General features: G+C 54.5%; 1 long non-coding RNA gene across 2 annotated transcripts in view; it reads right to left on the bottom strand.

Annotated features, from left to right (window-relative positions):
* LOC144954750 (uncharacterized) overlaps positions 1 to 11,730 on the bottom strand; it is a 16,503-nt gene extending 4,773 nt beyond the window's left edge. Inside the window, exon 1 of one of the 2 annotated variants that reach the window (XR_013641342.1) lies at positions 10,471 to 11,730. This is a non-coding gene — a long non-coding RNA (uncharacterized LOC144954750). Of the gene's footprint in view, positions 1 to 5,783; positions 5,977 to 10,470 lie in introns of those variants that run through there. The other variant, XR_013641343.1, reaches the window with a different exon arrangement.
* Between the last annotated feature and the right edge of the window lie 770 nt (positions 11,731 to 12,500).

Raw genomic sequence — 12,500 nt, 5'->3', positions numbered from 1 at the left:
CACTGTGTGTGTGTCACTGTGTGTGTGTCACTTTGTGTGTCACTGTGTGTGTGTCACTGTGTGTGTGTCAATGTGTGTCTGTGTGTGTGTCACTGTGTGTGTGTGTGTCACTGTGTGTGTCACTGTGTGTGTGTCACTGTGTGTGTGTCACTGTGTGTGTGTCACTGTGTGTGTGTCACTGTGTGTGTGTGTCACTGTGTGTGAGTGAGTGTGTAGGTGAGTAGGTGAGTGTGTAAGTGAGTGTGTAGGTGAGTAGGTGAGTGTGTAGATGAGTGAGTGGTGAGTGAGTGTGTAGGTGAGTAGGTGAGTGTGTAGGTGAGTTTGTAGGTGAGTATGTGAGTAGGTGAGTGAGTGGGTGAGTGTGTAGGTGAGTGAGTGAGTAGGTGAGTGTGTAGGTGAGTATGTGAGTAGGTGAGTGAGTGGGAGAGTGTGTAGGTGAGTGAGTGAGTAGGTGAGTGTGTAGGTGAGTGTGTAGGTGAGTGAGTATGTGAGTGAGTAGGTGAGTGCGTGAGTGAGTAGTGAGTGAGTAGGTGAGTGAGTGAGTGGGTGGGTGGGTGAGTGAGTGAATAGGTGAGTGAGTAGGTGAGTGAGTGGGTGGGTGAGTAGGTAAGTGAGTGAGTAGGTGAGTGAGTGAGTGGGTGAGTGAGTGTGTAGGTGAGTGTGCAGGTGAGTGAGTGGTGAGTGAGTGGTGAGTGTGTAGGTGAGTGAGTGGTGAGTGTGTATGTGAGTAGGTGAGTAGGTGAGTGTGTAGGTGAGTAGGTGAGTGAGTGAGTGGGTGAGTGAGTGGGTGAGTGAGTGGGTGAGTGAGTAGGTGAGTGAGTGAATGAGTGGTGAGTGAGTGAGTGGTGAGTGAGTGAGTGGTGAGTGTGTAGGTGAGTGTGTAGGTGAGTGAGTGGTGAGTGAGTGGTGAGTGTGTAGGTGTGTAGGTGAGTGAGTGGTGAGTGTGTAGGTGAGTGAGTGGTGAGTGTGTAGGTGAGTGTGTAGGTGAGTGAGTGGTGAGTGAGTGAGTGGTGAGTGTGTAGGTGAGTAGGTGAGTGTGTAGGTGAGTGAGTGGTGAGTGAGTAGGTGAGTGAGTGGTGAGTGTGTAGGTGAGTGAGTGGTGAGTGTGTAGGTGAGTGTGTAGGTGAGGTGAGTGGTGAGTGAGTGAGTGGTGAGTGTCTAGGTGAGTAGGTGAGTGTGTAGGTGAGTGAGTGGTGAGTGTGTAGGTGAGTGAGTGGTGAGTGTGTAGGTGAGTGTGTAGGTGAGTGAGTGGTGAGTGAGTAGGTGAGTGAGTAGGTGAGTAGGTGAGTGAGTAGGTGAGTGAGTGAGTGAGTGTGTAGGTGAGTGTGTAGGTGAGTGTGTGGGTGAGTAGGTGAGTGTGTAGGTGAGTGAGTGTGTAGGTGAGTGAGTGGTGAGTCGAGGTGAGTGAGTAGGTGAGTGTGTAGGTGAGTGTGTAGGTGAGTGTGTAGGTGAGTGTGTGGGTGAGTGAGTGGTGAGTGTGTATGTGTGTAGGTGAGTGAGTAGGTGAGTGAGTGGTGAGTAGGTAAGTGAGTGGTGAGTGGGTGAGTGAGTAGGTGAGTGAGTGAGTGGGTGAGTGGGTGAGTGAGTAGGTGAGTGAGTGGTGAGTGGGTGAGTGAGTAGGTGAGTGAGTGAGTGGGTGAGTGGGTGAGTGAGTAGGTGAGTGTGTAGGTGAGTGTGTAGGTGAGTGTGTAGGTGAGTGTGTAGGTGAGTGAGTGTGTAGGTGAGTGTGTAGGTGAGTGTGTAGGTGAGTGTGTAGGTGAGTGTGTAGGTGAGTGTGTAGGTGAGTGTGTAGGTGAGTGTGTAGGTGAGTGAGTGTGTAGGTGAGTGTGTAGGTGAGTGTGTAGGTGAGTGTGTAGGTGAGTGTGTAGGTGAGTGTGTAGGTGAGTGAGTGTGTAGGTGAGTGTGTAGGTGAGTGTGTAGGTGAGTGTGTAGGTGAGTGTGTAGGTGAGTGAGTGTGTAGGTGAGTGTGTAGGTGAGTGAGTAGGTGAGTGTGTAGGTGAGTGTGTAGGTGAGTGTGTAGGTGAGTGAGTAGGTGAGTGTGTAGGTGAGTGAGTGTGTAGGTGAGTGTGTAGGTGAGTGTGTAGGTGAGTGTGTAGGTGAGTGTGTAGGTGAGTGAGTAGGTGAGTGTGTAGGTGAGTGTGTAGGTGAGTGACTAGGTGTGTAGGTGAGTGTGTAGGTGAGTGACTAGGTGTGTAGGTGAGTGAGTAGGTGAGTGTGTAGGTGAGTGTGTAGGTGAGTGTGTAGGTGAGTGTGTAGGTGAGTGAGTAGGTGAGTGTGTAGGTGAGTGTGTAGGTGAGTGTGTAGGTGAGTGTGTAGGTGAGTGTGTAGGTGAGTGTGTAGGTGAGTGTCGTAGGTGTGTTAGGTGTGTGTGTGTAGGTGAGTGCTAGGTGTGTGTGAGTGTGTAGGTGAGTGTGTAGGTGAGTGTGTAGGTGTGTGAGTGTGTAGGTGAGTGTGTAGGTGAGGTGGTGTAGGTGAGTGTGTAGGGTGAGTGAGTAGGTGAGTGTGTAGGTGAGTGTGTAGGTGAGTGTGTAGGTGAGTGAGTGTGTAGGTGAGTGTGTAGGTGAGTGTGTAGGTGAGTGTGTAGGTGAGTGTGTAGGTGTGGTTGTGTGTGGTGAGGGTGTAGGGTGTAGGTGAGTGTGTTGGTGAGTGTGTAGGTGAGTGTGTAGGTGAGTGTGTAGGTGAGTGAGTAGGTGAGTGACTAGGTGAGTGTGTAGGTGAGTGTGTAGGTAAGTGTGTAGGTGAGTGTGTAGGTGAGTGTGTAGGTGAGTGTGTAGGTGAGTGACTAGGTGTGTAGGTGAGTGAGTAGGTGAGTGACTAGGTGTAGGTGAGTGTGTAGGTGAGTGTGTAGGTGAGTGAGTGTGTAGGTGAGTGTGTAGGTGAGTGAGTAGGTGAGTGTGTAGGTGAGTGTGTAGGTGAGTGTGTAGGTGAGTGAGTGTGTAGGTGAGTGTGTAGGTGAGTGAGTAGGTGAGTGTGTAGGTGAGTGACTAGGTGTGTAGGTGAGTGTGTAGGTGAGTGTGTAGGTGAGTGTGTAGGTGAGTGTGTAGGTGAGTGTGTAGGTGAGTGTGTAGGTGAGTGAGTAGGTGAGTGACTAGGTGAGTGTGTAGGTGAGTGTGTAGGTGAGTGTGTAGGTGAGTGACTAGGTGTGTAGGTGAGTGAGTAGGTGAGTGACTAGGTGTGTAGGTGAGTGTGTAGGTGAGTGACTAGGTGTGTAGGTGAGTGTGTAGGTGAGTGTGTAGGTGAGTGTGTAGGTGAGTGTGTAGGTGAGTGAGTAGGTGAGTGTGTAGGTGAGTGACTAGGTGTGTAGGTGAGTGTGTAGGTGAGTGACTAGGTGAGTGTGTAGGTGAGTGTGTAGGTGAGTGTGTAGGTGAGTGTGTAGGTGAGTGTGTAGGTGAGTGACTAGGTGTGTAGGTGAGTGTGTAGGTGAGTGTGTAGGTGAGTGAGTGTGTAGGTGAGTGAGTGTGTAGGTGAGTAGGTGAGTAGGTGAGTGAGTGTGTAGGTGAGTGTGTAGGTGAGTGTGTAGGTGAGTAGGTGAGTAGGTGAGTGTGTAGGTGAGTGTGTAGGTGAGTAGGTGAGTAGGTGAGTGTGTAGGTGAGTGAGTGTGTAGGTGAGTGTGTAGGTGAGTGAGTGAGTAGGTGAGTAGGTGAGTGTGTAGGTGAGTGTGTAGGTGAGTGAGTGTTTAGGTGAGTGTGTAGGTGAGTGTGTAGGTGAGTAGGTGAGTAGGTGAGTGTGTAGGTGAGTGAGTGTGTAGGTGAGTGTGTAGGTGAGTGAGTGAGTAGGTGAGTAGGTGAGTGTGTAGGTGAGTGTGTAGGTGAGTGAGTGTGTAGGTGAGTGTGTAGGTGAGTGAGTGTGTAGGTGAGTAGGTGAGTGTGTAGGTGAGTGAGTGTGTAGGTGAGTGTGTAGGTGAGTGTGTAGGTGAGTAGGTGAGTAGGTGAGTGTGTAGGTGAGTGAGTGTGTAGGTGAGTGAGTGTGTAGGTGAGTGTGTAGGTGAGTGTGTAGGTGAGTAGGTGAGTAGGTGAGTGTGTAGGTGAGTGAGTGAGTAGGTGAGTGTGTAGGTGAGTGAGTGAGTAGGTGAGTGTGTAGGTGAGTGAGTGTGTAGGTGAGTGTGTAGGTGAGTAGGTGAGTAGGTGAGTGTGTAGGTGAGTAGGTGAGTAGGTGAGTGTGTAGGTGAGTGAGTGTGTAGGTGAGTGTGTAGGTGAGTGAGTGTGTAGGTGAGTGTGTAGGTGAGTGAGTGTGTAGGTGAGTAGGTGAGTAGGTGAGTCGAGGTGATGATCTCACATGTCAAGTTCACACCCAGCAGAGGGAGCAGAGAATGTGGCCTGACAGGAATGTGAACATGCAGCGTGACAACCTCACCACTCACCCACCACTCACTCACTCACTCACCACTCACCCACCACTCACTCACTCACTCACCACTCACTCACTCACTCACCTACTCACCCACCACTCACTCACTCACTCACCACTCACCCACCACTCACTCACTCACTCACCACTCACTCACTCACTCACCTACTCACCCACCACTCACTCACTCACTCACCACTCACTCACTCACTCACCACTCACCCACCACTCACTCACTCACTCACCACTCACCCACCACTCACTCACTCACTCACCACTCACCCACCACTCACTCACTCACTCACCACTCACCCACCACTCACTCACTCACCACTCACCCACCACTCACTCACTCACTCACCACTTACTCACTCACTCACCACTCACCTACTCACTCACCACTCACTCACTCACTCACCTACTCACCCACCACTCACTCACTTACTCACTCACCACTCACTCACTCACTCACCACTCACCTACTCACTCACCTACACACCTAGTCACTCACCTACTCACTCACCTACTCACTCACCTACACACCTACACACTCACCTACACACTCACCCACCACTCACCTACTCACCTAGTCACTCACCTACTCACTCACTCACCTACACACTCACCTACTCACTCAGTCACGCACTCACCTACTCACTCACTCACCTACTCACTCACTTACCTACACACTCACCTACACACTCACCTACACACTCACTCACCTACTCACTCACTCACCTACACACTCACCTACACACTCACCTACACACTCACTCACCTACTCACTCACTCACCTACACACTCACCTACACACTCACCTACACACTCACTCACCTACTCACTCACTCACCTACACACTCACCTACACACTCACCTACACACTCACCTACACACTCACCTACACACTCACTCACCTACTCACTCACTCACCTACACACTCACCTACACACTCACCTACACACTCACCTACTCACTCACTCACCTACTCACTCACTCACCTACACACTCACCTACTCACTCAGTCACTCACTCACCTACACACTCACCTACACACTCACCTACACACTCACCTACACACTCACCTACACACTCGCTCACCGCTCACTCACCGCTCGCTCCCCACTCACTCACCACTCGCTCCCCCCGCCACTCAGCACTCGCTCACCGCTCACTCACCACTCACTCACTCACCACTCACTCACTCACCACTCACTCACCACTCACTCACCACTCACTCACTCACCACTCACTCACCACTCGCTCACCGCTCCCCCCGCCACTCACTCACCACTCACTCACCACTCGCTCACCACTCGCTCACCGCTCACCACTCGCTCACCACTCGCTCACCGCTCACCACTCGCTCACCACTCGCTCACCGCTCACCACTCGCTCACCACTCGCTCACCGCTCACCACTCGCTCACCGCCACTCACCGCGGAATGTTGCTGGGCCATGACGACTCCGTGAACTCCGCACACAACGACTGGTGAGTGGTGAGTGGGTGGTGAGTGAGGGAGTGGGTGAGTGAGTGGGTGAGTGAGTAGGTAGGTGAGTAGGTGAGTGTGTAGGTGAGTGAGTGGTGGGTGAGTGTGTAGGTGTGTAGGTGAGTAGGTGGGTGAGTAGGTGAGTGTGTAGGTGAGTAGGTGATCGTGGTGAGTGAGTGTGTAGGTGAGTGTGTAGGTGAGTGGTAGGTGAGTGAGTGGTGAGCGAAGTGAGTGTGTAGGTGAGCGTGGTGAGTGGTGAGTGAGTTGGTGAGTGAGTGGGTGAGCGAGTGGTGAGTGAGTGAGTAGGTGAGTGAGTGAGTGAGTAGGTGAGTGTGTAGGTGAGTGTAGGTGAGTAGGTGAGTGAGTAGGTGAGCGTGGTGAGCGAGTGGTGGGTGAGTGGTGAGTGAGTGTCTAGGTGAGTAGGTGAGTGGTGAGCGAGTGGTGGGTGAGTGGTGAGGGGAGCTGTGGACGCGTCGCGAGCCACAGGAATGTGTCAGAGAGACACACACTTTGCGGAAGTTCAAATCGCTACGTCACTCAGCTACACACACAGCTACACCTACACACACAGCTACACACACAGCTACACCTACACACACAGCTACACACACAGCTACACACACAGCTACACACACACAGCTACACACACACAGCTACACCTACACACACAGCTACACACACAGCTACACAAACAGCTACACACACAGCTACACAAACAGCTACACACACACACAGCTACACACACAGCTACACACACAGCTACACATACACACAGCTACACACACACAGCTACACACACACAGCTACACCTACACACACAGCTACACACACAGCTACACAAACAGCTACACACACACACAGCTACACACACACAGCTACACACACACACAGCTACACACACAGCTACACACACACACAGCTACAGCTACACACACACAGCTACACACACAGCTACAGCTACACACACTCAGCTACACACACAGCTACACACACACAGCTACACACACAGCTACACACACAGCTACACACACAGCTACACACACACAGCTACACACACACAGCTACACACACATTTACACACACAGCTACACATACACAGCTACACACACAGCTACACACACAGCTACACACACATTTACACACACAGCTACACATACACAGCTACACACACAGCTACACACACATTTACACACACAGCTACACACACACAGCTACACACACAGCTACACACACATTTACACACACAGCTACACATACACAGCTACACACACAGCTACACAAACAGCTACACACACACACAGCTACACACACAGCTACACACACATTTACACACACAGCTACACATACACAGCTACACACAGACACAGCTACACACACACACAGCTACACACACACAGCTACACATACACAGCTACACACACACACAGCTACACACACAGCTACACACACACACACAGCTACACACACAGCTACACACACACACCTACAGCTACACCTACAGCTACACACACAGCTACAGCGACACACACACACAGCTACACACACAGCTACACACACAGCTACAGCTACACACACCACGTGATGCCGCTCATGGATTATTCACTCCGCTATTGTCATCAACACAAAGACAAAGCTCCCCCAGGTAGCCTCTAGCAGGGCTGTAGGGGCAAGTGCTGAGACACAGACAAAGCTCCCCCAGGTAGCCTCTAGCAGGGCTGTAGGGGCAAGTGCTGTGACACAGACAAAGCTCCCCCAGGTAGCCTCTAGCAGGGCTGTAGGGGCAAGTGCTGTGACACAGACAAAGCTCCCCCAGGTAGCCTCTAGCAGGGCTGAAGGGGCAAGTGCTGAGACACAGACAAAGCTCCCCCAGGTAGCCTCTAGCAGGGCTGTAGGGGCAAGTGCTGAGACACAGACAAAGCTCCCCCAGGTAGCCTCTAGCAGGGCTGCAGGGGCAAGTGCTGAGACACAGACAAAGCTCCCCCAGGTAGCCTCTAGCAGGGCTGTAGGGGCAAGTGCTGTGACACAGACAAAGCTCCCCCAGGTAGCCTCTAGCAGGGCTGTAGGGGCAAGTGCTGAGACACAGACAAAGCTCCCCCAGGTAGCCTCTAGCAGGGCTGTAGGGGCAAGTGCTGCTACCGGCACTGTGGCACACACACAGAGGGGGTGGGTAGCCAGCACCACGCCCGGCCGCCTTTGTCTCCCCACACCGCACCAGGTACTCATTTGAGGCTGAGTCGACCTAGGGGAGGCCCAGGACCGGCTCATACAATCGTCACTGGCGGTGTTGGCCATGAGCGGGTTCGAAACGCAGCGCTAACCACTACACCCACCACTCCCCACACACTCACACACACAGTAACACACACACACTCATACACTCACCCACCCACTCACCCCCTCACCCACTCACCCACCCACTCACCCCCTCACCCACTCACTCACCCACTCACTCACCCACCCACTCACCCACCCACCCACTCCCTCACCCCCCACTCACCCACCCACTCACTCACCCACTAACCCACTCACCCACCCACTCACCCACTCACTCACTCACTCACTCACCCACTCACCCCCTCACCCCCCACTCACTCACTCACTCACCCACTCACTCACCCACCCCCTAACCCCCCACTCAACCACCCACCCACTCACCCACTCACTCACCCACTCACCCACTCACTCACCCACTCACCCACTCTCCCCCTCACCCACTCCCTCACTCACTCACCCCCTCACCCACTCACCCACCCACTCACTCGCTCACCCACTCACTCACCCACCCACTCACTCACCCACTCACTCACTCAATCACCCCCTCACCCCCCCCACTCACCTCTCCATCTGTTTTGGTGATTTCCGATTTCCAGGCGAGGCAGGCGCAGAGAGACCGAGAGAGACACAAAATGCGTCAGACAAAGATACAGACAAAGGTCCCCCCGTGTAGCCTCTAATAGATTGTTGGGGCAAGTGCTGTTTGTACACACACAACAACCGCCATTCGCCACTAAGTGGCGGTGACGTCACCACGACGCTGGTGCCAGGCTAGGTGCACCTTGAGGCTACCACGTGAAGTGTCGAACGCCCGCTGGCAGGAGGTCACGGGGCAGACCCAGCAGGTGCCACGGGTCGACTGACCGAGACGACCGAGATGACTGGCTGATGCACCACCTGTGCCCCCTACTGTACCAACTCGCTGTGCTTTAGCCACCCGGCGATCCGCTCGTTGTTGTGAGCGTCGCTCCTCCGCCCTCCGTTGTTGCTGGAGGGCGGCTGCCTCCAACTGCCCAGTAGCGTCCTTCACGAGCCTCCTCCACTGAGGCCGATCTTGACACCGCTGGTACCAGTCATCGGCAAGTCCACTCAGCTCCACGTCCTCCTGTACCACATCACTCCATCTCTTCTCTAGCCCGTGCCGCGCCCGTTTAGCCCCCTCGATCCGGCCGAACAAAAGCTGTTTAGGCATGCGGTGGCTGGGCATGCGGGCTACATGACCCAGCCAACGCAGCCTTGCCTGCCGGAGGAGCTCGCCGATGGGACTTTGCCCAGATCTTTCAAGGATTTGTGAGCTCCTCACACGATCCAGCCTGCAGGTTAAACCCAGGATGTAGGTCAGCATCATGACCAACTCGGGCATTGAAGTCACCCAACAAGATGACTCTGTCCCGAGGGGCCACTTTAGCCAGCACCGGTGACAGGAGGTCATAGAAGGCATCTGACTCATTGGCTTTGCCTGCATCCCTCCACGGATGTTCGTCTTCGGTGGGGGCATAAGTCACCACGACCACCACTCCTCGCCTCCGGTTGATGGGAAGGCGAGCCCAAAGTAGCCTGGGGCTTACAGCTTCCCACACCTCACCGCCACGCTCCCACGCCCCCTTCATTCTTTTGTTCAGAAGAAGAGCCACTACCTGTTGTTTGGCAGTCTCCTGCCCCGAGTAGAGGACTGTCCACCCCCCATGGTGGCAGGAGCCAGAGCCGGTCCACCGGACCTCCTGAACGCCACAGAGATCCAGGCGGTACCGGTCCAGCTCCCGACAGAGGAGTGGCAGCCTCTCCTCCGCAGTGAGCGTTCCAACATTCCACGTGGCCACACGAAGTGGCTTTTCGTTGTTTCTGGAGGAGCCCCGAGGGTGAAGATTCAGTCTCCTGGCTCCGCCAATTGGGGTTTGGCCAGGAGACGTCACAGACGCCTGTCCCCCCGGGGCCTCCGGCACGAGCTTGTTTGTTACATATCGAATTCGTGGTTTCGTGGTAATTTATTGAACGTGGATTGGTTACCAGCCCCTCGCACCCGTCCAGAGCCCCCATTTAGCCACTGTACACTCACACACGTGTACACACACACGTGTACACACACACACACGTGTACACACACACACACGTGTACACACACACACGTGTACACACACACACGTGTACACACACACACGTGTACACACTCACACGTGTACACACACACACGTGTACACACACGTGTACACACTCACACTCACACGTGTACACACACACACGTGTACACACACACACGTGTACACACACACACGTGTACACACACACACGTGTACACACACGTGTACACACACACACGTGTACACACACACACGTGTCAGAACTCGCGCTGTGCGCTACTCACAAACCACGTGACTTGCACCTCCAGCTGAGATCTTGGAAGGGCGCATTCTCCTGTCTCCCCGTGTCTCTCTCCCCGTGTCTCTCTCACTCCCCGTGTCTCTCTCTCTCCCCGTGTCTCTCTCCCCGTGTCTCTCTCCCCGTGTCTCTCTCACTCCCCGTGTCTCTCTCACTCCCCGTGTCTCTCTCCCCGTGTCTCTCTCACTCCCCGTGTCTCTCTCACTCCCCGTGTCTCTCTCCCCGTGTCTCTCTCTCCCCGTGTCTCTCTCTGTCTCTCCCCGTGTCTCTCTCACTCCCCGTGTCTCTCTCACTCCCCGTGTCTCTCTCACTCCCCGCGTCTCTCTCACTCCCCGCGTCTCTCTCACTCCCCGCGTCTCACTCCCCGCGTCTCTCTCTGTCTCTCCCCGTGTCTCTCTCACTCCCCGTGTCTCTCTCACTCCCCGTGTCTCTCTCACTCCCCGTGTCTCTCTCACTCCCCGCGTCTCTCTCACTCCCCGCGTCTCTCTCACTCCCCGCGTCTCACTCCCCGCGTCTCTCTCTGTCTCTCCCCGTGTCTCTCTCACTCCCCGTGTCTCTCTCTCTCCCCGTGTCTCTCTCCCCGTGTCTCTCTCTGTCTCTCCCCGTGTCTCTCTCACTCCCCGTGTCTCTCTCTCCCCGTGTCTCTCTCTGTCTCTCCCCGTGTCTCTCTCACTCCCCGTGTCTCTCTCACTCCCCGTGTCTCTCTCTCTCCCCGTGTCTCTCTCCCCGTGTCTCTCTCCCCGTGTCTCTCTCCCCGTGTCTCTCTCACTCCCCGTGTCTCTCTCACTCCCCGTGTCTCTCCCCGTGTCTCTCTCACTCCCCGTGTCTCTCTCTCCCCGTGTCTCTCTCTGTCTCTCCACGTGTCTCTCTCCCCGTGTCTCTCTCTCTCCCCGTGTCTCTCTCACTCCCCGTGTCTCTCCCCGTGTCTCTCTCACTCCCCGTGTCTCTCTCTCCCCGTGTCTCTCTCTGTCTCTCCACGTGTCTCTCTCCCCGTGTCTCTCTCTCTCCCCGTGTCTCTCTCTCTCCCCGTGTCTCTCTCACTCCCCGTGTCTCTCTCACTCCCCGTGTCTCTCTCCCCGTGTCTCTCTCACTCCCCGTGTCTCTCTCTGTCACTCCCCGTGTCTCTCTCCCCGTGTCTCTCCCCGTGTGTCTCTCTCACCGTGTCTCTGTCACTCCCCGTGTCTCTCTCCCCGTGTCTCTCTGCCCGTGTGTCTCTCTCTCTCTGTCACTCCCCGTGTCTCTCTCCCGGTGTGTTTATAGGTGACCGGAATCGATACCGGCTCCAGTGGAGTCGTTAGCGCCAACGATTCCCCTGTGAATCGATTCCTCTAAAGCTCCCACAGGGTTCAGTGTTAATCAGTGAGGCTCACAGAGCCAGACTGAGGCTCCCACAGGGTTCAGTGTTAATCAGTGAGGCTCACAGAGCCAGACTGAGGCTCCCACAGGGTTCAGTGTTAATCAGTGAGGCTCACAGAGCCAGACTGAGGCTCCCACAGGGTTCAGTGTTAATCAGTGAGGCTCACAGAGCCAGACTGAGGCTCCCACAGGGTTCAGTGTTAATCAGTGAGGCTCACAGAGCCAGACTGAGGCTCCCACTGGGTTCAGTGTTAATCAGTGAGGCTCACAGAGCCAGACTGAGGCTCCCACTGGGTTCAGTGTTAATCAGTGAGGCTCACAGAGCCAGACTAAGGCTCCCACTGGGTTCAGTGTTAATCAGTGAGGCTCACAGAGCCAGACTGAGGCTCCCACAGGGTTCAGTGTTAATCAGTGAGACTCACAGAGCCAGACTGAGGCTCCCACTGGGTTCAGTGTTAATCAGTGAGGCTCACAGAGCCAGACTGAGGCTCCCACAGGGTTCAGTGTTAATCAGTGAGGCTCACAGAGCCAGACTGACGCTCCCACAGGGTTCAGTGTTATTCAGTGAGGCTCACAGAGCCAGACTAAGGCTCCCACTGGGTTCAGTGTTAATCAGTGAGGCTCACAGAGCCAGACTGAGGCTCCCACTGGGTTCAGTGT

This window comes from Lampetra fluviatilis, unplaced genomic scaffold (assembly GCF_964198595.1).
Source record: "Lampetra fluviatilis unplaced genomic scaffold, kcLamFluv1.1 SCAFFOLD_736, whole genome shotgun sequence".
NCBI classification, from domain to species: domain Eukaryota; kingdom Metazoa; phylum Chordata; class Hyperoartia; order Petromyzontiformes; family Petromyzontidae; genus Lampetra; species Lampetra fluviatilis.
The sequence above is the reverse complement of the archived record's forward strand: the minus strand, read 5'-3'. Positions and strand labels throughout refer to the sequence as shown.